Source organism: Martes martes (genome assembly GCF_963455335.1).
Source record: "Martes martes genome assembly, chromosome: 14".
Lineage (NCBI taxonomy): Eukaryota > Metazoa > Chordata > Mammalia > Carnivora > Mustelidae > Martes > Martes martes.
In genome coordinates, this window is record NC_137902.1 from 81,123,694 (window position 1) to 81,149,803 (window position 26,110).

Genomic DNA, 26,110 nt, shown 5'->3' on the forward strand with positions numbered 1-26,110 from the left:
CTGTTTATGGCAGAACTTCCCGGGATAAGTCACAAGAACACAGAGCTCTGCTCCACCCCAAGGTCAGACTATCCGAGGACCACGTGGGGCATTTGCTCACATACCCGTGTCAGTTTTTCTTTCCTTCCCTAGAATGTCCAAGAACATTGTCTCATTTGTTTACTGTTATCCAGAGCAGTGCACGCCAGGGTTGAAAGAAGGGACAAATAATGGGTGGGTTTTTTCAGATGAAGCCTCACACATGGCTAGCCCCAACCACCAAGGTCTGTGTTAGTGGTTAGGGATTCAGAGAAAAGCAGGATGCAGTCCTTACCCTCAAGAATGCCACCTTCTGCCGTGGGGGTAGGTAGCAAGCCTGGAGACACACAGGTAAACAAATCATTATGGCGCAGACTAGTATCTTAAGACAGTAGGGGTTTTAAGAGAGGAGAGCTGAACATCTCTGTCTCCAGACTGACAGTGTGGGCAGGGTAGGAGAGGTTTTGTTTGGGAGGAAGTCATGGTGGTTGAGAAGTAGTCAACCTATCCCCTCTAGCTCCATGCCCGGAGTCATGTAAACTTGGGGACCTGCCCTAGACAGAGGGGACAGCTCTGTGCTGTGATTTGAGGCGGCCACAAAATCCAAAACATCTCACCTCTGGACCACCACGTGGCAGCAGATTTCGCTCTGACTTGCTCATTTCTCTGGTCATGACAGGGAGAAGAATTCCACGGGAATAGTAATTCCCCCTGACCAGGCATCAGGAGTGGAGTCTGCAGAATTGGCAACTCAAGTCAGTAAAAATGTTGGTAATTTCTGAGAGAACCACTAAGGAGCACTGTTAGGACCCTCCAGAACACAGCTGTCTTGTACTTGTTATGTAACATATAAAATATAATGCACGGCTTTAAATCTTCATGCTAGGCTGATTGTGTGTTAATATGGAATTTTAGGTTGAAATTATTTCCTCCAAATTTTGAAAACATCACTTTAGTTTCTCGTAGCTTCTGGTGCTACTGCTGAGATGGCTGAGTCATTTCAATGCCCCATCTTTTGAATGTGCCCAGGTTCTCCCCACCCTACCTGAAAGGGTGTCGAATCTTCTATTTGTCCCCAGTTCTGAAATTTCTCGCTAATACACTGGGATGAGTGTTCATTTTCATTCATTGTGAGGAGTCCCAGAGGGGTCCTTTTAACCCAGGAGTCGTGTTTTCTGCTTCTCTCTTTTTCTCTACCTTCTGCGACAGTTCTGTAAGTCTATCTTCAAACCTTTCTAGTTTTAATTTTCTGCTACCATTTGGTTGTTTGTTTTCAATTTTTATTTCTTGGTTTTTTTTCTGTGGGGGGGGTGGGGGAAACCCCTTGTTGCTATTTCACAGTTTCAGTATCTTCTCTAATATCTCTGACACTATTAAAGAGAATTTTTTGAATATTTCCTTTGCTTAAAACCTGCATCCTTCACGCTGTGCTGTATTTATTTGCTTATTTGTATGCTTATTTGTCTTTTGTGATGCAAGTTTCCTGATGTCTGGTACTCCTTGGCTGCTTGGTGACATTAAAAGCAGGGACTATAAGTCTAGTTGGCAGCTCTGAGCATGTGGGAGGGCTCGTCTATGGTGGGCTTAATCTCTGGCTGAATCATTTCAATAAGAAAGGTACCACTTGTTAGGGAATAAAAACCCCTGTGCTTGGTGCTAGCATTGAAGAGGACACTTAGCTGAACGGACTGAACAGAGTTAGAAAGTGTAATTTAGGACTCTATCTGCTTCTTGAATAGGCGCTCCATCGTTATACCTTATTTTAGCATTCTGTGTCAGCTGATACTACCAGGCATACCTGGTACCTCTAATTCCTGAGCGTTGTGAGGATTGTGCAGTCTAAGCCAGTTACTTTTCCAGCTTGCTCTGTTGTTGGTTTAGAAATTATCCTTTGCTAGTCCTTTAAATCTTTTATTCCTTCCTGCTTCCAAAATTTCGTTGATGTTGCCTTCTTTATAGTTCTCCCCCTCCTTCTGGGGAATTATGCTTATGTTATAATTTTCGGACTCTGCTTTCCAACTGTAGTTAGCAATCAATCAATCAGTCAATCTATCACCCTCCCCCCCCCAAATGTCCACATCCTAATCCCCAGAGCCTGGGAATATGTAATTTAAATGGCAAAGAGGAATTACAGTTGCAGGTAGAATTAAGTTTGCTAGTCAGTTGACCTTGAAATAGATTATTTTAGATTATCCAGATAGATCCAGTGTAATCAAGAAGGGTCCTAAAAAGTGGAAGAGGAGGTCAGAGCGATGCAACATGGGAAGGAATCGATCCACCATCTCTGGCTTTGGGGTTGGAAAAGGGAGCTCATCCGGAATTCAGGAGACCTCTAAAAGACAGACAAGGCAAGAAAATGGATTGTTTCAGAGCTTCCGAGATGTCACAAGGCCAGCCAACACCTTGATTTTAGTCCAATGACACCCACGTAGGACTTCTAACTCACAGAACTATTAAGATAAAACATTTGTGTTGTGTGTTTAAGCCACTACATTCATGGTGACTTGTTACAGGAATAGGACACTACCACATAAGCCATGAAACATTAACTTCATTTGTGTTGCCTTCTAGCCATAAAAGAAAAAGGAAACTGGACAAAATAAGTGAAACTACTGTTTTTAGACATTGGAAATGGTAGTGCAGGACTGTGATCCCTAAGACCTGGTACACAAAGTGAGACCTGTGATTGTTCTAGCTTTCTGCCTGGAGACCATTTGAAGCCTACAGTGCACAGAGGGAAATCCAACAGATCCCAGTAGTGTCAAAAGTTGAAGAGTCTAAAATCAGTGTTTAAAGAGAATAAGGAGCCAAGAATCTGTGGGATAGAGTACTGGCGAGGCCAGAAGCCATATGGAGAAAGTCTAGGAATCTGCACAGGGATCTTCTTGGAGTGTAAGAATGCCAATCTGCACACAAATAATGTTAAATTCCATTAGGCTATGTGAAACCAACTTTTGGGGAAAGAAAAATTCCTGGAAAGCTATAAATTGAGCAATTCCCAAAATTCATACAGGAATCACACAGGCAGGAAATCATTGAGTCCCCATAAGTGGAGAAACCTAAAAGAATAAATGGGCCTTAAAAGGAAATGCTTTTGAGGGTGAGACTAAACCAGCCTTGGAGCAAAAGATACTCTAGATTCACCAAAAAATAAAGCTGGAAAGCAGTTCCCAAAAAAATCAAGTTCCTGAGGCACCTGGATGGCTCAGTCAGTTGAGAAGATGCCTTCTGCTCAGGTCATGATCCCAGTGTTCTGGGCTCAAGCTCCATGTCCATCTGGGCTCCCTGCTCAACAGGGAGTCTGCTTCTCCCTCCCCCTGCTCCTGTGCTCTCACTTTCTCTCTCTCTCTCTCTCTCTCTCTCTCTCTCTCAAGTAAATTGTTTAAAAATCTTTTAAAACACTCAAGTTCCTGATCTTTGGAGGAGATCTAAGTCCAAAGCACAAAGTTCACAAACTAAAGCATTCAATAGCACATGGGTGGACATTTAAAGAGGCAGGAATACATGATCTAAAGCCAAGAAAAAGGATAGGTCAATAAAAATGGTCAACAGAACTGACAGAGGATGGAAGTGTCAAAGATTTTAATTACTTACTTGCATATTACAAATACATGCAGGATTTAAAAAGTACAAACACAATCAGGAGTGAGTTTGAAGACGTAAAAAAATGGATTGAACTTTTAAAGCTAAAAAATAGAGCATCTGAAATGGAAATTTCACTGGTAAAAATTAATGGCAGATGAGACCTGGCAGAAAAAAGATCATTGAACTTGAAGTCAGAACAACAGAAGACCACCCAGTGAAACACAGGTAGAGAAAAAACTGAAAACAATGAACAGTGTGAACTGTTGGCAAATTAGTACAACATACAAATGACTGGGGTCCCATTCAGAGAGAAGAAGGAAGGGATATTTTTTAAAGATGCCAAGATTTTTCCAAATCTAGTGAAATTTATAAACCCACAGATCCAAGAAGAACAAGAAAACCCAAGGAAGATAAAGGCCAAGAAAATCACACCAAGGCACATCATAATCCAATGGCTGAAAATCAGTGATAAAAAGAAAATATTAAAAGCATTCAGAGAAAAAGAACACTTTACACATTAAGGAGCAAAGATAAGAATTACTGCAGATTTCTTGTTAGAATAACTGATATATGCTACAACTTGCATGCATCTCAAAACCAAGCTGAGCAGAGAAAGCCAAACTCAAAAGACTTCATATTGTATGATTCCTTTGATATGAAAGTCTCAAAAAGATCGAACTAACTTACCATAGTGACAGAAGGCAGATAAATGGTTTCCTGGGAACAGAGTTATTAGTGGGTTGCCTGTCAAGAGGCAGAAGGGAACTTTCTGGGTGCTAGAAATATTATACCAAATATTATACCAAATATTATACCAAATATACACCAAATATTTTGATTGTGATGGTGCTGATAGCAATGTACAAATTTATGAAAGCTCATCAAACTTCATAAAATGGGTGAATTTTATTATATTTAAATTATAACTCAAGCACATGTATTTTTTAAAGATTTTATTTATTTATTTGACAGACAGAGATCACAAATAAGCAGAGAGGCAGGCAGAGAGAGAGAGAGGAAGGGAAGAAGGATCCCCACCGAACAGAGAGCCCAATTCAGGGCTCGATCCCAGGACCCTGGGATCATGACTTGAGCCGAAGGCAGAGGCTTTACCCCACTGAGCCACCCAAGCGCCCCATCAAGCACATGTATTTTTTTTTTTTAATCCTTGTATTGTCCCTTTAGTAAGGTTTAGGGAGGGAAAGAAATAATACGTGCACTTTGAATCTACCATCTTGACTAATAATTTTTTGGTAATTTTTGAAGCATCCCTATAGGGCTTGACTGCATGTTGAGTACTCGAATACTTATATAACTCTTAATATTTTTATACTACTTCATAAGTTACAAGGACTTTCACACATATCTCATTTTATCTTCAAAAATACCTCGAGAGATTTGGCATTGATTTTTTGGATATGACACCAAAAACATAAGAAACAAAAGTAAAAATAGTAAATTGGACTACATCAAAATTAACAACTTCTGTGCATCAAAGGACATAATCAACAGAGTGAAAAGACAACTTATAGAAAAAGAGAAAATACTTACGAATCATATATCCAATAAGGCATTAATATTCAGAACATTACAAATCATATCTCTTATAAGGGGTTAATATTCAGAACATATAAAGAATTCCTACAACTCAACAACAAAGAGACAAACTGATTTTTAAAATGGGTAAAGGAGGGGCGCCTGGGTGGCTCAGTGGGTTAAGCCTCTGCCTTCGGCACAGGTCATGGTCTCAGGGTCCTGGGATTGAGTCCCGCATCGGGCTCTCTGCTCGGCGGGGAGCCTGCTTCTCTCCTCTCTCTGCCTGCCTTCCTGTCTGCTTGTGATCTCTCTTTCTGTCAAATAAATAAATAAAATCTTTAAAAAAAATAAAATAAAATGGGTAAAGACATTTCTCCAAAGAAGATGTACAAATGGACAAAAGGCATATAAAAAGGTACTCGACATCAATAATCCTTAAGGAAGTGCACATCAAAACTGCAACGAGGTATCACTTCATATCCATTAGGATGGCTGCTGGAAAGTAAATGTAGGTTGATGTGGAGAAATCAGAGTTCTTATGCACCCCTGGTGAAAACAGGAAATGGTACAGCCACTGTGGAAAACCGTACGGCAGTTCCTCAAAAATTAGAGGTAGAATCACCATATGACCTAACAATTCCATCTTCGGATATGCAGCCCCCCCAAAAAAATTGAAAGCAGGGACTCTAAGAGGTATTTGTACCCCCAAGTTTAGAGTAGCATTATTTATGATAGCCTAGAGGTAGAGAAGCAATCCTAGCATCCACCAGCGGATGGATGGACAGACAAAATGTGAGATATACGTGTATGTATACCCACAATGGAATATTATCCTGCCTTAAAATGGAAGGGAATTCTGATATATGCTACAGCATGGATGGACGTTGCCCGCTGAAGGAAATAAACCAGTCACAAAGACATACACTGTATGAGCCCACTTGTACGAGTAGACTAGAGTAGTCAGAATCATAGATACAGAAAGCAGAAGGGTGGTTTCCAGGGTCGGGATGGGGGGATGGGAAGTGAGTGTTTAATGGGGATAGAGGGTCCGTTTTGTAAGACAGAAAGAGTTCTGGAGGTGGGTGGTGGTGACGGCCACAAAGGATGAGAATGTGTTTACTGCCTCTGAACTGTGTACTCAAAAAAAGTTATGATGGCAAATTTTACATTTTATGTATTTTAGTGTAATTTTAAAAAAAAAATACCCTGCGTGGCTCAGTCAGCTGAAAGTCTGACTCTTGGTTTTGGCTCAGGTCATGATCTCAGAGTCAGGAGATCGAGCCCCATGTCAGGCTTTGCGTTCAGCGTGGAGTCGGCTTGAGATTCTCTCTCTCTCTGCCTCAGTCCCTGCTTGTGCACAGGCTCTCTCTCCCTCTCTTTCTCAAATAAATAACAAAATCTTAAAAACAAAAAACAAAAAACAACAACTTTGAGAGGCCCCTGGCTGGCTCAGTCAGTAGAGCCTGTGACTTTTGATCTCAGGATCTTAAGTTCAAGTCCCACATTGAGTGTGGAGCCCACTTAAAAAGACATAAAAAGAACAAAAAATACCTTGGAAGGTAGATTTCCAGCAGCATTGTTCAAATGAGAAACGGTGGCTCAGAGAGTTAAACAACGTGCCAGAGTCTTCAGGCCAAACTGGTAGCAGGGCCTGAAGCAGAACCCGGATCTGACCGTGGACTCTGTTCTTCTCCATTTCCTGTTGAAGCTGGATTTTTAAAACTCTGCTCAACTAATTGTAGAGGGAGAACATGTTGCCCTAAACGTTTCCCAGGCAGGTGACTGTCTGGATTTCACTTTCACTTTCTTCCTTCCATCCTCTTCAAAATGGCCCTGAGCCCACTGGCGGCCCTCCCTTGGACAGCAGTGAGCGCAGAGAGTAACCCTTCTCCAACTGTAAACTGTGCTTCCATAGGACCCCAGACCATATGGCCAAGGGGTCTGGATGAGGGTCCCCAAGCTGGGAGATAGGATGGAACCAGTGGACCGCTCAGCGAGAGAAGGGGGAATCTCCAGACTGTGGGATTGTGGGGGGCACTCTGTTCCGGGCTGGTTTGAGACCTGATGTCTCCCTCCTACAGGAACCTTATTAAAAAGCCTTAGGGGCACATTTTGTGTTTGTCGTTGTTACAGGTTGTTTTCTGGTGCCAATTCAGAGCTCCTTACCCTGCATCCCTGTGTCTAAATCCCGTGCTGAGCCCCTGCCTCCCACGCTCCTGGCCGGCCACCGCCTGAGAGGTCCCCATGCCTGTTCTAGCACCTGCTTGATTCGGTGCCCAGCTTCACGCTGGAAGTTTCTGATTCTGTCGGGCAGCCCCCACAGTGGACCGAGGCCAGTCCCAGATGCTCCATTCCTCCCCCTCACCCACACAGACTAAGTCTAGCAGGTCAATGGGGCACTCTTGCCCAGGAGAGAGGAAGGCATCCCTGGGCTCCTGGATGGCATTAGGGACCAGAGCCTGGCTCTTCCTTCCCAGGGCTGTCCCCGACTCCTCTTCTCTTGGGTTCTCCCGCAACAGCCCCCAGCCCAAGAATCCTGAAAAACGACAAGACCACCCCCCCGCCCCGCCCGGCTTCTCATGGAGTGTTGATGCATTTTCCCCAGAGCTCAGCAACTCCCTTCCCGTGTGTTCAGGGACGGTGACAAGATGTCACTCCCTGTTCCATGTCACTCCAAGACACACACAGGTCCTCCTCTCACTTCATCATGTGCTAGTTTGGGGAACTTGCCACGACCTCAAAGTGCTGACAGGCATGCACACCACAGACTTGTCTCCCCTGCTATCCATCCCTACAGTGATGGGCTGGTGTTAGGGGTTGGGCTTAAACAATTAGCTTGTATTTCATAAAAACACACCAGTCTTCATCAGGAGAGAGAATAAATGGGACATTTTTATGACCATACTACATATTTGACGGGGACTTTAAATAACTTACAGCAAATACCCAGCCAAACACTATTGCACAGGTGGGGATTTGTCCAAGGGGCACTGCTTTTCCTGAGCTACATCCTCCACTCAGAATTCAAGGACTCGGAGATGACAGAGTCACAGTTCTTTGAAGCAAACGGGTTCCCCACCCAGAGGTCCCAGGCCTGCTGATCTACTGCGTCTTCTGATGGAAGATTGCTATTCTGATGGGAGATTGTTCTTCTGAAAATATAGCAAACACTACCCTTTCTCCCTTGGGACAACAGAATTGCCAAACTTTGGAGTTGCAAAGCGGGTGTGCGCGAGCCATGAAGTCCCCCAGACCTGCTCCGGCTCCTCGGGCGGCACTGGTTACTAGAAGCTTCCAGCGGCTGTAGCTGTGGCTCTCTCCTCTAAGAGGCCCCAAGCAGCCACTCCCTGCTGCGGTTGGCTCCCATGGCCTGGCGGATCCTCTGGGTGCTGATGATGGCAGCTACCGGCAAAGCCTCTCCTGTCTCTTCTAGCCCCGCTGCGACCCCCTGAGTGTGCAGTCCCTGTCGCCCGTGCCGAAGCCATGCCCACACTTCCATGTCTCTGCTGTATCCCTAGTAGATGCTGACTTTTTCTTGTCCGTTTACAAAGGGGAAGAAATTCTGACATCCCACCACCCAGGCCCCTACGCCTTTAGTGCTCCTTTCTTGTGCGCGGCAACAGGACCCAGGCCTAGACACAGCCTTGTTTACCGAGCTCTGCCTCCCCCGGGTTCCCAGGACCGGTGCACAGTCCACAGATTCCTCTTCTCCACCCACCTCCACCCTCCACTCCCCTCACCAAGGACACAGGATGTACGTGTCATCAGGGCGAGCCCACTGTTGGTTACGCCCAGGTAAATGCTGCTGGTGCCCAGGGTGCATTAAGCTGCCGTGATCTCTGCCACGGTGGCCCCGGAGAGACGCCGGCCAGAGAGAGCTGGGGCAGCTGGCGATCTCCCCCGGTGCTCTGGGCTATTCTGCTTTTTCTCTTTTCTTATCTACTCTTTTCAAGAAGAAACCTAAGACCATTTAAGACACACATTTTAATATTCCAGTGCCTTGCTACAACACGGAGCAACAGTTCCAAAATAACTCAGCATCTGTAATCCATAATTTATCATCCAAATTTGTTGTGTTCAATTATTCATATCCTGCAACAGCGTGTCCCCAGAGAGGCAAGTGGACTCAAAAGAAATCTCGCCAAGTGGAGAAGATGGAAAAACAACCCAATGCTGCCATGAAGCTATCGAGGTAGCGTAGGCAAGTACACGTTGTGATCAGAAGAGTTTCACAGAAGACCTTTCTCCAAGACCCGACAACGTTGTCATTTGCTGCCATGTTTTCTTTTGAGGGGCAGGGGTGGTGCTGGGCAATGTTTCATCTAGTCATCTGAGAGGACGGAATTCCATCAACATTTCTACGGATGTTTATTAATCATCTGCAACCTGCGAGTCACTAGGTTTGGTGTGAAAAGATGAATCAGATGCAGCTGTTGACCCTCAGGAACCTCCGCGACAGGCAGCGACCAGCGCGCCTTGAGAGGGATTTGATTCCCTGGAAGCGCCAGAGGAGCCCTTAGAAGGTTTTGAGAACGAATGGTTTTCAAAAGAGCCTTCTAGACGCTGTTAGGGGAATTGATTATCAGGGACAAGAGTGGATAAATAGAAAAGTGTCCAGAGGCTGCTTCCGTAGTCTGGGTGAGAGCTGGAGGTGACGGAGCAGGGAGGATTGCGGAGGCGAGCTGAGGCGAGACAGAGAGTCCGGGGTAGTTGCTGCCGTTGTGCTCGTGCTGCGTGAGGAAAAGCGAAGGGCCGGTGTGATTCCCGGATCCGGGACCGAACATTTGGGTGAATGATGGTGCCATTTGCTGAGGAGGAAACAACGGGGGAGGATGAGTTTCAGGCGTGAAATGAAGCTCCGTTTTCGATGAGTTTGGTTGGAACTGGGTATTAGTCATCCACGTGGAGAGGTTGAGGTGGCCATTGTGTGCACCAGTCTGAGGCTCCGAAGAGACGTCGGGGCTGGAGATGGACATTTGGAGGTGGCCAATTTATAGATGACATTTCGAGTCCTAGGAACAGAGAGTATTAGAGATGAGAAGAGGTTTAAGGACTGGCCTTTAGACATGCCCAACAAGCACGGGAAATAAAGGGCAGGACAATTGAGCAAGCTGTCAGTTCCCTTTTAAGATTTCCTGAAGGCGCCATCCAACAGCTCAACAACTTACACTCTCATCTCCTGTGGGTCTGCACTTGGTTAAGCACAGTGCTGCTCCAAACGACCAAGAAGGAAGAGGGGGGAATGTCTATTGGAGAGGAAATTAACAGTCCCTTCCTCTCACCCGTGGGACTCTGACGCTCCTGTTCCGATCCGTTTGTCCACCTGTCCCTGCTCCAAGTAGAGCCGCCATGCTGTAGCAGGAGAGACTGGTGTCCCAAAAGGCAGAGAAGAAAGCATTTCAAGAAGACTATCAAATCTCCCCAAAGACAAGGCACTATGACAGACTATATCCAGAGCCTGGCCCATTGTGGGACCCCAGTGAACAGCTGAGGACGCAAGGAAAGAAGAAAGAAAGGAGGAGAGAACGAGGTAGGGAAGCAGGGAAAGAGGATCGAGACAGTGATTTATAATTTTTATAGATTTTCTTGGCAAAAGACCACAGGACCTGGACATGTACCAGCCATAGGCTCGTCACTTACACAACGTGAGCCTCTTTTTACAACCCAACAAGCAATATTTCTAATACTGATTCTGCAGGAAGGTGGGGACTCTGACATATTGCTAGTGCTATTGTGAATAGACACACCCAGCCAGAAATTCAATGCATCAATATGAATCAAGAGTCCACAAAAATGCATATTTTAACCTACTTCCGAATTTCTATCCTAATGAAACAGCTCCAAATATTCTCAAAACCATCTGTTCAAATATTGAAATAGCCTGGGTCCCTAATAACATTGCAGGAGAATAAGGCATTAATTGTTTAACCACTGTAGCTCAGTCTCCATTACTAGCATCTGGACACAGTTCCTCACTAACACCAAGGCAGGGGAGTCTGGCTACTTAGGCTAATCTGGAAGTCAGGGACTTCTGGTGGTGACAGAGGAAAATAGGAAAATAGCATGTAATAAGAAATAAAATTAGTCCTGCTGATCTTTTAGGGGAAAACGAATAATCAGTTCGAATTTTAGTTTCCAGTGTGAGATTGATAAGGAGAGCTATGTCGTGAGGAGACGCTGGGAAATGGATATCTTCCATAGAGTAGGGGGTGCTCTTAAATGATGCAGAGGCACTGGTTAGAACTCTGTGAGAGTGACTCCATGTACAGAAAAGGCAAGCCAATGTGTATAATATCCATTCTGATTAAAACTATGCAGAGGTAGATTTTTTTTTTTACCTTTGGAGACTTTTACAATGTTTTTTTATTAAGCTATAATTTACATAAAGAAGAATTCACTTGTTTTAGTGTACAGCTGTATGAATTTTTCGACAAATGCATACAATCATGTAATCACTACCACAATCAAGATACAGCACTGTTTCCTCGCCCCCAGAGAGTCCCTTCATACACTCTTGTAGCCAATTCTGTCCTTCTGCTCTAGTCCCAGCCACGGCCTATTCTGCTTTCTGTCTCTATAGTTTTGCTTTCTCCAGAACATCACGTAGATGGAGTATACAGGATGCAGCCTTTTGAATCTGGCTTTTCTTACTTACCATAATGCACTGAGATTCACCATGTTATTGTATGTTTGCTTAGTTTGTTTCTGTGCGGCATCCCATTGCAAGGAGGGACTACAGTTTTTTATCCGTTCACTAGGTGAAACACTTGAGTTTCCAGTTTTGGCAATAAATAAACAATAAATGTTGATATGCGAGCTTTGTATTTGGTAAGTGCATGTTTAACTATTAAAAAAACCTGCTAAACTGTTTTTCAAAGAGGCTATGACATTTTGCATGGTCACGAGCAATGGATGAGAGTCCCAGGTGCTCCAAATTCTTACCAACACTTAATATTGTCTTGTTGTTGTTGTTGTTGTTCTTGTTCTTGTTGTTGTTGTTGTTCTAGCCATTCTTAAAGCTGTGTCATGGTATCTTATTCAATTTTAATGTGTATTTTTTTTAATGATTAATGGGGTTGAGCATCTTTTTATGTGCTTATTTGTCTATCTCATCTGTGTATCTTCTTTGGTGAACTGTCTATTCAAATCTTTTCCCCATTGAGGGCTGGGGATTGCTCTCTTTCTTGTTGCTGAATTTTGAGAGTTCTCTATATGTTCTATGTACTACACCTGTATCAGATATGGAATTTTTAATTGTTTTGGCTAAGTCTGTGGTTTGTCTTTTCCTTCAATATTTCTGTTTTAAAAACTGAAAAGGAGAACTGAACAATCTGTGGCCTCGCCCCTGGTCCCAGTTCTTCAGAATGAGCCCTCAGCTACAACAAGGTAGAGCACCCTCCTCCCTCTGGATGTTCTAGGATAATATCAAGTCTTTCCCTCAAATCAGTTGCACTTTGAAATAATCATGACTTTCATAGTCCCACCCTTCAAGGGCAAAGTTTTCTGGAGCTTCTGAGGCTCTTATGTCCATAAGGATTATTTCTTCTGCCTGGGTATCTTGGGAGCTTCTTGGTCTCCTCTTGGACTCTCAGGCACAAGAAAATCCCTGTTATCAACTTAGGGAACCGCCATCCTGAATTTTCCTTAATCATTCTTCTGTTTTTATTTCTTTAATTGCTGATGTATGTATCCCTCCATATACACTGTACTAAAAGAAGAAAAACACAAAATCCTATACAATGTTTAATTAAAACCAGAGAGTTGGGAAAAAGTAGAAAGTAGAACAAGGAAAAGGAGAAAGAGGAGGAATGAAAGAGGAAGAGAGGAAGAAACAATGAACAAGGGCAATGACTAGAAAATAGTAACAAATATGGTGCATATTAATCTAACTATATAAATTATTTAAAACACCCCTGGTCAAAATATACCAATTAAAATCAGAGACTCTGAGTACATTTTCAAAATACCCAAATACATTTTGTCTATAGAAACCCACTGTAAGTATAAAAATCATAGAATAAACGTAAAGGTATGGAAAATATACACCATGCTAACACAAATCAAAAGAAAGTGGGAGTTGCTTTATTAATTTCAAACTAAGCAGATTTCAAAATAAGGAAAGTTATCAGGGATAAAGAGAGTCATTACATAAAGGGGTCAGTTATCCAAGAAAACAAAATCATCCTTAATGTATACATGCCTAAAAACAGAGCATCAAAATACCTGGGGCAAAAACTGATAGAAATACACAGGGAAATATATGAATCAATTATTATATTTGACACCCTTTTATTGGTAACAGATTATTTGGCAGGAGGAAAATCAGTAGGATATAACTGAACAACACTATCAATCAATTTATTTAATTGATACCTACAGAGTATTTCACCCAGCAACAGCAGAGCACATGCCTCTCAAACTCACAGGGAACATCTACCAAAATAGACCATATTCTGGACCAAAACACACATCTTAAGGAATTTAAAAGGACATAACTCATACAAAGTATTCTTTCAGACCACAATGAAATTAAACTAGAAATTGATAACAGAAGCATAGCTGGTAAACCCCCAAAGTTACAGGTTACAACATACTTCTAAATATATATGGGTCAAAGATGAAGTCCCAAGAGAAATTTCAAAATATTTCAAGCTAAATGAAAATGAAAATAAAATGTATCAATACTTGTGGGATGCAGCAAAAGCAGTCTTTAGAGGTAAATTTATAGCATTGAATACATATATTAGAAAAAAAAGGATAGATTTAAAATCAATAATCTAAGATTCCACCATAGGAAGCTAAAAAGAAACGAGAGGGCAAATTAAATTTAAAAAAGCAGAAAAATATGGACATTGGGGAGGGTATGTGATATGATGAGTGCTGTGAAATGTGTAAACCTGGCGTTTCACAGACCTGTACCCCTGGGGATAAAAATACATTATATGTTTATTAAAATAAATTAATTAATTTAAAAAAATTAAAAAGCAGAAAAAAATCAATAAAACTTAGAGAAGAAGTCAATAAATTTAAAACAGGAAATTAATAAATCAAATCAACTACCCCAAAGTCTGTTTCTTTGAAAAGATCAATAAAATTGATGGCTCTAGCTAAGTTAACAAACAACAAACAAAAAGTATAAAGACACAAATTACTATCCGAAGTGAAAAGTGAGTTTCACTACTGATCTCACTGATATTAAAATAATTACAAAGGAATATTATGAACAACTTTATACCTACAAATTCGATAACCCAGATGAAATAGCCCAATTTCTTGAAAGATACAATCTGCCAAAACTCACACAAGGAGTAGCAGATCATCTGGATAGGCCTATATCTACATAAGAAATGGAATTAATAATTAATAACCTTCAAAACCAGAAAGTACCAGACACAAATGAATTCATGAGTGAATTCTACCAAATCTTTAAGGAAATAATTATATCAATTGTCCACAATTTCTTCAAGAAGATAGAAGCAAAGGGAATACTTCCTAACTCATTCCATGAGATTAACATTACTTTAATGCCAAAACTAGACAAAAATGTTATATACAAAGAAAGGAAAACTAAAGACCAATATCTGTTTTAAACATACAAAAATTTTCAACAAAAAGTTTTCAAATCAAATCCAACAATGTATAAAAAGAATTAAATATCACAACCAAATGGGATTTATTCCAGGTATGTGAGACAGGTTTAACATTCAAAACTTAAGGTAATCCATCCAAAACAATGCAATCCATCAGAACAAGAGCCTAAAAAAGAAAAATCATGGATCATATCAATAGATGCAGAAAAATCATTTAACAATATTTAACACTTGCTCATGATTAAATGCAAGACGAAAACAAAAACAAAGAACTCTGCCAACTAGGAATAGAGCAGAACTTGATAAAGAATGTCTACCAGAAATAATCTACAATTAACATCATATGGTGAGAAACTAAATGCTTTCTAACTAAGATCTAGAATAAGTCAAGATGTTCACTCTCACCCCCGCTATTAAACATCAGACTGAAAGTTCTAGCTAATGCAATAAGACAAGAAAGGGAAATAAGAAGTACATAGATTAGGAAGAAAGAAAGAAACTTGTCTTTCTTTATGGAGTAAATGGTTGTCCATGTAGAAAAACCCAAAAAATCAAAAAACAAACAAAAAACTAGAAAAAACAACAAAAAAACTAGAACTTCAGTAAGCCTCCACATTATCAGATTAATTTACAAATCAATTGGTTTCTTATATACTAGCAAAGAACAATGACAATTTGAAACTTAAAACACAATAGTATTTAATTAACACCAAAAAAGAGAAATACTTAAGCATAAATCTTCTGCTTAATATCTTATTATTATTATCTTATTATAATACCTTATAACAAGATATTATAATACAGATGTGAGGAAAACTAGAAAACTCTGAAGAATGAAATCAAAGAACTAAATAAATGGGGAAATAGTCCATGTTCATGGATAAGAAGACTCAATATTATCAAGATGTCAGTGCTTCCCAAATGAACTTATGGATTCGAAACAGCCCCAATCAAAATCCATGCAAATTATTTTGTGTGTATCAACAAACTGATTCCAAAGGTGATATAGAAAGGCAAAAGACCCAGAATTCCCAATGCAATATTAAAGAACAAAATTGGGGGACTGACCCTACCTGGCTTTAAGACTTACTATAAAGCTCCTGTAATCATGACAGTGTGGTATTGGTGAAAGGGTAAACAAACACATCAGTGGGATAGAATAGAGAACCCAGAAATAGACCCACATGAATACAGTCAATGGATCTTGGCAGGAGCAAAGGCATTCTGATGGAGAAATGATAGTCTTTTCTTCAAATAACGGAATAGCTAAATAGCTGAAATAACTAGACATGTATATAGAAAAAAATAAATACAGACACAAAACCAACACCTTTTACAAAAGTTAACTCTAAAATGAATCATAACCTATATGTGAAATGCGAAAGTATAAAACTTCTAGAAGATAAAATAGGAGAAAATCTAGGTGACCATGGGCTTGGTGATGACTTTTTAGATACAACACTGAAAGCATGATTCATGAAAGAAAGACTTGATAGGGTAGACTTCATTAATATTAAAAAATTACTGTTCTGCCAATAACACTGTCCAAAAAATGAATGTGCCAACCACAGATTAAGAAAATCTTTCCAAAACATACATCTGATAAAGTACTGGTACCTAAAATATAGAAAGAATTCTTTAAAGTCAGCAATAAGGAAGTAAACAACCCAATTTATTTATTTTTTTACTTTATTTATTTATTTAGAGAGAGCGAGCACAAGCAGAGGAGGGAAAGGAAGGGACAAGGAAAGGAAGAGAGAGGCCCTCTAGCAGACTCCCCACTGAGCACGGAGCCCAACTTGGGGCTCGATCTCACCATCCTGAGATCATGACCTGAGCCGAAAAAAAGGGTCGGACACTTAACCCACTGAGCCACTCAGACGCCCCAACAACCCAATTTAAAGATACGCAACATACCTAAACAAACACTTCACCCAAGAAGACCCACAGATGGCAAATACTCTTGTGGGAAAATGCTCAACATCATATGTCGTTATGGAAATGCAAATTAAAATGAGATACCACTATATACCTATCAGAACTGCTAAAATCCCAAACCCTAACAACATGGAACATTTTAAGGATATGAGGCAACAGGAACCCTCGTTCATTGCTGTTGGGTCCAGCTGCTTTGGAGCACAGTCTGGAGGTTTCTTACAAAACTATTCATGCCCTTGCCATACAATCCAGCAGTCATGCTCTTTAGTATTTACCCAAAGGAGTTGAAAACTCATGTCCACACAAAACCTGCACAAGGATGTTCCTATCAGCTTTATTCATAATCGCCAAAACTTGGAAGCAACCAAACTGTCCTTTGGCAAGTGAATGGATAAACAAATTGTGTTATGTCCATACAATGAATTATTATTCGGCAATAAAAAAAGAAAGAGCTATTCCTCCAGAAAGGAAGGGAAGGATCTTAAATGCGTATTGTTAAATGAAAGGAACCAGTATTAAAACCCTGCATATTGTATGGTTCCAACTATCAGACATTCTGGAACAGGCAAGGTCAGTGTCTGTCAGGGGTTCCGAAGAGCGAGAGACCAGTAACCAGAACACAGACCACGATTAGGGGAGCAGAACTCTTGCGTACGACTCTGTAATAGCAGGCACGTGGGCACCCAAAACCAAAACTGCTCTGAAAAATAGTCTATTAATTTTTTTTAAAAATATAGAATGACCTATTTAAACAAATACTCTTTTTTTTTAAAAGATTTTATTTATTTACTTCACAGAGAGAGATCACAAGTAGGCAGAGAAGCAGGCAGAGAGAGGGGGAAGCAGGCTCCCTGCTGAGCAGAGAGCCAGACATGGGGCTTGATCCCAGGACCCTGAGATCATGACCTGAGCTGAAGGCAGAGGCTTAACCCACTGAGCCACCCAGGCGTCCCTAAACAAATACTCTTAAAAGAGAAACCCCTCACGGGGCGCTGGCTGGCTCAGTCGGAACATGCAACTCTTGGTCTTGGTATTGTGAGTTTGAGCCCCACATTGGGCATAGAGATGACTTAAATAAATAAGAACTTAAAAAAGAGAGGGGGGGTACCTTGGTGGCTCAGATGGTTAAGCGTCTGCCTTTAGCTCAAGTTGTGATCTCCGGGTCCTGGGACCGAGCCCCATGTTGGACTCCGGCTCAGTGGGGAGCCTGCTTCTCCCTCTGCCTCTTTCCTCTGCTCGTGCTCTCTGTCTCTCACTCTCTCTTTGTCTCTCTCTCAAATGAATAAATAAACTCTTTTTAAAAGGAGAGAGAAACCACTCCCTAGATTTGTTTAGCTATAAAGACCTCAAATAGCATCTAATTCATTACCTTCGTTTCACCTGTGAAAAGACAGATCTTCTTATGAATAAGTGCATTGTCTTACCCTGTATTTCACACTGGGTTAGAGGCACAGCTAGGACCAGAATCCAAGTTTTCTGGCTCTTAGCCCAATTATTTTTCTTCCTGAAACATTGGAAATTGCACATACAATGTTTGCATAGTTTCTTAAAGATCTGCACTTGCACTTGGGGTTCCAAGTGGCAAGAGAGAGCGACTGACTCCACGGGCTCAGCCTCCCTCGCTTCTCTTCACTCAACAGCCACCACATGCTGTCTGCACACCGGGAGCCCTGGTCTGGACCACTCAGACCAAGGCCCTCCCTGGGCCAAGTATGGCAACATTTACCAAACACGCCACGGTCTGGGTCTGCCACGGTGGGCCGAATCCCTGCTGACTTGCGAGGCCACGTGAAACGGGATTGGTGAACCAGAGAAGCAGAAGGAACTCCTGACACGTTCAAGGAGCTCCCAACGCACCTGGACACGAAGCCGAGAGGCATCTGTAGGAAAAGTGAGACCTGGGCACGTTGCCTGCCAACTCAGTTTGAAGAATTGTTCAAGTATCCATTCTCCCGTTGACCAAATATTTCTAGAGATCTGGGACTGTACATTCTGAATCCATGGGAAATTCTGAACACTTCCCAGACATGTTTCATCGACATCCAAAATCCTTGCTGATCCTCTTGTCAAAAAGCAGGCTGTCGAAGGCTGGCCTCCTCCGGGAGCAGACGCTGAGTGGGAGTTGGGCGCGTGGGATGTGCCTGAAGGGGCGCCCCTCGTATGGGCGCTGTGGCTGACAGGGGAGGAAGCAGGAGTGGGCAGAGGGAGCGTCAGCCTGGGATTGGAGCCCAACAACGGACTCAGCCCACCACACAGGGAGCCTTGAAACTAAAGTGACCCTTCAGATCCATCCCACCCTCTCCGCCCGCCAAACTCACCGGTTGCTGAACGTGGGCTGCCCCGGGGAGGAGCATGATGTGGGGGGAGCTGACCCTCTGCCGCTGAGGCTGACAGGTGAGTGTGGCTTCTGAGGCATCCCCAGCATCTGAGAGACAGTCCTGTCCCCTTAGAGCCGGCCACACAGGCGCTCAGTCATTATATGCTGAAGGAATGAGGAATACCTTGAAAATCTTGTTATTTTTTTTAAAGATTTTATTTATTTATTTATTTGAAAGACAGAGATCACAAGTAGGCGGAGAGGCAGGCAGAGAGAGAGGAGGAAGCAGGCTCCCTGCCGAGCAGAGAGCCCGATGCGGGGCTCGATCCCAGGACCCTGGGATCATGACCTGACCCGAAGGCAGAAGCTTTAACCCACTGAGCCACCCAGGCGCCCTGAAAATCTTGTTATTTTAACTCGAACGTCCACTGTCCAGAGTACTGCAAAAACTTGGGTCTCCTGTCTACAACAGAAGTCCTTTCCTAGACCCCAGGGAGTTCTCTAGCCTTCCGTAGGAGGAGGGGCTATCAGGGTTTATAAAATCTCCCAACTAGATCTCTACTTCTCTCTTTGTGTGCTTTTGACCTAGAGACCAGCGAGCCGACCCGTGCCATCCACTGGGTCACGCAACTTGCCACCAAAGTTAAACATTCTCTCTGTGTTTGACTTATCGACCGTGAAAACTCTTCCCCAGTGGTCATCTGGCATCATCTACTTGATCAATAGGTCTCTCTCTTTTTTTTTTAATTTATTGATTTTTTTAATTTGTTTATTTATTTGAGAGAGAGTGTGTGTGCCCAAGTAGGTGGAAGGGCAGAGGGAGAGGGACAGAGGGGGAGGGGCAAGCAGACTCCCCACTGAGCCAGAGCCCCACGTGGGGAGGGGGGATCCATGGACCCTGAGATCATGACCTGAGCTCAAGCCGGACACTTAACTGACTGAGCCACCCAGGCGCCCCTGATCTCTAGGTCGTACCTGCTTGATCTCCAAGCCCAAACCACTGTCAAGTCATCCTTTGGGTTCCCGGGGGCAGGGGGATTTCCAAAAGAGGAAGGGGTGTGAACCAGCAACTGCAGTCAGCAACTGTTGGTCCCCAGACCCCTGCACCTCCAAGCCTCTCCTGGCCAGCGATTCTGGACTATAGGGGATCAGGAGAACGCTTTGGAAGATTCTGAATGTTTGCATGGATAAAGCAGCTTTTGAAGGGGTCGTGGGTTTTTAGGCCCAGTGATGGGGCTGGGGCATTCCGAGGAGAGGCGGAGCATGAGCAGAGTTGGGAGAACAGAAAATGTAGGTTAGGGGATGCCGGTAATTCGGCTTGGTCAAGACATGTGTCGGGTGGGGAATGTTTCTAGAAAGAGGATTTTTTTTTTTTTAAGATTTTATTTGTTTGACACAGAGAGAGAGAGCACAAGCAGGGGGAGCAGCAGGCAGGGGGAGACGGAGAAGCAGGCTCCCCGCTGAGCAGAGAGCCCAACGTGGGACTCGATCCCAGGACCCTGGGATCATGACCTGAGCTGAAGGCAGACGCTTCATCAAATGAGCCACCCAGGCGCCCCGGAAGGAGGGTTTTAAATGCTATGCTGAGAACATTCTGGAAGTGGTAGCACACGTATGCCAGATAGCTGATCAGAGTGATTTGTCATGCAATCCACAAACGGCCCGTCGCCCAGGGAGCTCTTGGCAACGAACCCCATGGGCAGCCGGAGTGAGCGCTCCCTCTGACAGAGTGAGGGCAAAGGATCAACAAGAAGACAAGCAGGTGCGTTTTCTAAGCAGAATTATCAGTAGCAGAAGAGATCAATACAAAACCACAAAGCCAGCTCTGAAGTCTAGACAAGCCTCTCCTTCTGCCGTCCTCTGTTTATATCTCTGCCCCCGGGAGGACTGTCCACTGTCTAACACCTCTGTGATGACACAAGCCTCCCGCTCTGGGACTCCATCCAAAAAGCCTGTGGCCGCGTGGCTCTGCCTCAGCCCACGAGGGCCACTGCCACCCACACCTCTTCCCAGAGCAAACCCATCACGTCCACCCTGCACGGCAGCGTTTCCGGAATGGCCTCCGATCACCTTTTCGGTAGCTGGAAAGCACGGTGCCAAGCTGCTCTGTGAACCGCCCCGGGAGGGCTGCCCGTTCCTGTCAATGCGTTCAGAGTCGCACCTCAGTTGCTCCCATCCCTAGCCTGCGATTTGGAGAGCTAATGTGGACGGAAGCCCCCTTGCCCACACCCCTCTCTGCAGCCCCTCAGGACAGCTGAGAGCCAGCCACCAGCCCCAGAACCTGCTCTGTGCTTTCCGCCTCCTGCCTTTGCCTCTTCCTCGTGCCTCCTCCCCGGCCCACTTTTCAGGACCTCAGTCCTGCTCTCCTCCAACCCAGGGGTAGAGCCCCTGTCTGTCCTTTACAGGGACCTGCCTGGAGCCCGATCACTAGCACAGCTGGCTGGACCTAGGGAGGCACCGGCGTGGGGGCACCGCCGTGGGGGCACGGCTCTCTCATACTGGCCAGCCGGAGGGTGGGACGGCGGTGGATTCAGATTCTGTGAATGCCCCCGGGTTGATAACCGTCCATACCCTGCTCACACGCAGGGGCAGAGCCAGGCTAGTGCAATTTGAGAGTCTACTTCAAGCAGAAGAATACACAACGTTCACAAGCCCATAGGACGGCACGCACACAGCGCTAGGCTCCCTCCCTAGCCAGACAGGGTCCTGGGCCTCAGCACAGCCTAGTCTCCTGTCCTGGCCGCGCTGGGCTCCTCGGACAGTGCGGAGGCGGGGGTGGGCATCCAGGCCACGGAGCAGGCCGAGTCGGTCTTCATTACTGCACCCAGAGCCCATTCACTCACGCATTCCTGTGCTCCCTCGCACCCGCCGAAGCCAGGCTGTGCCTCTCTCCCGTGCTGTGGCTTTGTGCCAGGCATCCTGTGCATGCAGTGCCCGCACCGAAGTAGACCCCAGGGTGTGCCCTGGGGGCAGTTGGCACGAGGGGCTCCTGAAGCCTGGCCCGTGTTTCTGCCGCAACCCAGCCCCAAGCACAGGCAAGTTCAGCCGTACCTGCTCCCCTCCTCACGGACGCGCGCTGCCATCCCCCAGCCTGGCACACTCCCCCACTGGCAAACCCCTCGAAGACGGGGGCCGAGGTGTGCTGTTTCTAGAAGGCTTCCCTTGACCTGCCTAAGCAGTTCCCACCCTGCCTAAGCAGTTCCCACCCTGACTTCTGTGTGTTCTGTGTGTGCCCATTTTCCTGCCTCCTGGATGTACCCAAAAGTCCCTTGTTGAGGGACGCCTGGGTAGCTCAGATGGTTAAGTGTCTGCCTTCAGCTCAGGTCATGATCCTGGGGCCCTGGGATCCAGCCCCTGGCAGGCTCCCTGCTCAGCAGGGAGTCTGCTTCTCCCTCTTCCCCTCCCCCCACTCCTGTTCTCTCTCTCTCTCTCTCTCAAATACATTTTAAAAATCTTAAAAAAAAAAAAAAAAAGTCCCCTGTTGAACATTTACTATGTCAGACCTTTCTGGGGCTTTGTACAACATCCCATATAAACTGGAACTGAATTAATCCGAGCTCTGTATATACTTCCTGCCCATTGGACATGGGCCGGGACTGGGCTGGCAACAAGGAGCAGGCGGGGCCGGGCGGTGGGTGGAAACCAACATACTCTTGGCACTTCTCACTGCTTCCTACGGTCTGTCCTTCAGGTGATGTGTTCCTATGGAGCATGAGCTCCCTCCCAGGCAGGGACCCTTTCTCACAGCTCATATATACTCTTTACAAAACAGCACAGGCCTTGTGTACTGGGTCGGTAAATAAATATCCGTGGCATGTCAGTTGTCCCGACTCAAAAGTGGGCGGCATCATATTGAGAATTCACCTCGCCCTCTGCTCACCTTCAAGCAGCCACACAAAGATGATTCACTTCGGCCTTCGACAAAGACGCCCCGTCATTCATCAGAGCTCCGTCTCCCCACACCGGAGTCCCCCACAGCCCTTCCGGAATGATCAATGCAGCCCAGTGTGCTGCAACCTTCTGTTTCTAAATCAAGCATTGGGCCTCGGGTTCCAGCATGCCGGGGACTAGGACACAGGTGACCCTTGATTCTAATAAACACGCGCAATTCTGCAACCATTCCATCCACGAACTGCAAGGGAAAAATTAGGGTACCTGGACTGAATATTAAAGGACAAGTACACGCGTTTTGTAAAATGTACTTTCAGGGAGGTTATGCTTTTAAGTTAAGATAAAACACGAGGGGAGAGGGGGGTGGGGTTATGGACATTGGGGAGGGTATGTGCTACGGTGAGAGCTGTGAAGTGTGTAAACCTGGCGATTCACGGACCTGTACCCCTGGGGATAAAAATACATTATATGTTTATAAAAAAATAAAAATATTTTAAAAAAAAGATAAAACACAAGAATGAGTTTCAGTGTGGGTTCCATTGTTAATTGGAAATTTCACATTGGGCAGGTTGATGAACTACTGTTCCGTGAACTGTTGGCTTCAGCTCACTTGGTAACAATTAGAACACTACATACATACCACCTTCTTTAGAAATATTTGCTTTGTCCCCCCAGTGGTAGCTAAGATGTCCTCCTGCTAAGTTCCATAACACTAGGTGTCTTCCTTGACACTGTCCTGGGTGCTGGCCACACCCCCAGGGAATGGGTCGGGTGATTCCTACCCTCTTGGAACTTAGATGATTCCAGCAAAGGAGACACACAGGAGACAGACCCAAGCATCTGTTTCTTCTGCCCCAAGGGACTGCAAGTTCCTTGACGGTGGGAACCAGTTTTTTGGTTTTTTTTTTTTTGAGATTTTATTTATTTATTTGGGGAGGAGATGGGGGAGCAGGCCCCCCACGGAGCAGAGAGCCCGATGCGGGGCTCGATCCCAGGACCCTGGGATCACGACCTGAGCCGAAGGCAGAGGCTTTAACCCACTGAGCCAGCAGACCCCCCAGGAACCACTTTTGAAGAAGCCAGAAAGAACCAAATAATAGAAAAGTCTTTGAACGGTGGGCTTCTACTATACAGATTGCTTTCCTGCTGAAATTTCCAAGTTCCAAGGGGTAAAGAGATCTTGGGCCCACATGACGTTACTCCGCCCAAGACTCAGACTCCACAGGGACCAGGCAGCCAGACTTCTCCCAGCACTCCAGCTCTCCCCTTGCTTTACGAGGGGAACATCAAAGACTGAGATACGGGGTCAGAGAGAAAGGAGTTCTGGAACGTAAAAGTAATGTGGTTCCTTCATCTGTTCTTATCTAAAAATCTCCCTGTGATTTCTATGAAAATCATTAGGCCTGGGGTGAATATCAATGAGCTTAAACGTGCCAAAGGCTGGTTACCTCCTCTCTTAGGCACCTAGAGTAAGACGGGCCCTCCCTCCGCCCCTCCCATCCTGGTCAATTTCCACTCTCCAAGTCATCCACCAGTAACGGAGCTGGGCCCCGTCAGCTCGGTGCAAGTCTGGGAGAGGGACCCCCAGACGGATGACGACTCATAGCCCCATGACGAAAAAGGGGAGCCAAATGCAGGGGCGGGATCAGGCTTTGCTTCCTAAATATTTGCCCTTTTACACTTTGTTGGGGGTCCTTTCAGCCCCAAACCGCTGTTCTCCAGAGAAGAAGGAAGATGGACTCCGAGCAATTTCTGCTGGCAAAGCTCTGGGGCCCTCAGGAGCAAACAGAGCCCCTGTGAGGCCCGTCTTCTTAGAACCCTCCCTGCCTAAAACCAGGCAGCATTCGCTTTAGGATTCTGCTAGCCCCTCCGGGAATCGTAGAGCACTCACCATCACCGAGAACCTTCCAGACTGTCCTTGGCATACATTGTTCGAAAACCTCTCAGACATTTTCTGCACGGGCCCTCCCCCCCACCCCCACTCCAAAACCCCAGGCAAACTGCTGGCAGTGAGGTCACCAGAACCTGACTTCTCAGATATTCACTAACTTATGCATGGGGACGGGGTGGGAGGGGGACTTCCTCTTTTGTGAAGTTTTAACGGAAAGGTTAGCATCCTTGAGAATCACGAAGGTTGTATGAGGAAGCTGCTAGGTCCGTTTAAGAATTCTATCACAGAAAAGGGTTTCATAAATGTCCTACCTTGCGATCACCTAGGGGGATAGTAATTAAGAGTTGCTAAACCTTCTGACTTTCTCCGTACTGTCTTCCATGTCCTATGAACTTTGAGCAATGGTTCCTGAGGACATTAGGATCCTCAGTAGGGATTCTGGTTTTCCAAATGTCCTCCTTTTTCGCAAATGGAAACCCCAAGGCCCAGGACTCTATGATATATGTTTTCATTTGTAAAGTATTTTCTCTTGTCTAGACCACCTAACCCAGTCTCGACCGGCCTTGAGTTTGGGGGCCTCAATGGCTGGTTTCCCCGCTTGGACTGCCTAACACGTGCACTGTCTTCCCCTTGGGGCTTCCTCCAGAAACCGCCAGAGTCAAATCCCTCCACAGAAGGCTGAACTCACCTGTCAGGACTGTGCGGTCCCTTGCACCTACTACTCCCAGCAAACCCTCTGTTGCCTCAGTTGGCATCTCTGTAGAGTGGGGCTACTCAACTTGCCATACTTCTGACGTGTGGATCTCGAGAGGATGAGTTGAGATAATGCATGTGAATCTCTTAGCCAGAGCCTGACTTAGGTTTTCATAAATGTTCACTACTACTTCTACTGTTGCTGTTTGCTCGTAATTGGGGTTGGCTGGGGGCATTGCCGCTCAAGGAGATTTGTTAAGCAAGGAAAGCTAAGAAAAGTTCCTAAGGTGACCCATATTCCCTGAAGAATATTCTTGACTGTAACTTAGGAAACATAGCACTATTTGTACTTTATAAATGGATCATGTCTACTTTCCTGGCAGAATTTCCATGCATCCTTTTTTTTGTTTGTTTTTTTGAGTTTGTTTTATTTCCCCCTTTTAAATTCTAGAAGAGTTGGATGTACAAAATATATTTGAAGCTCACGTATCTGAAGAAAATCCTTTATAACAAGGCATTCACTCTCCTGTTATTAATAAGGATGTTAATAAATAATGAACTAGCCCTTGGAACTTACGTAACTGTGCTTTCCATCTTCAGAAGGATTTGCAAACATTAGCTCTCGTAAGCATTGCTTCTATAAAGTAGGAA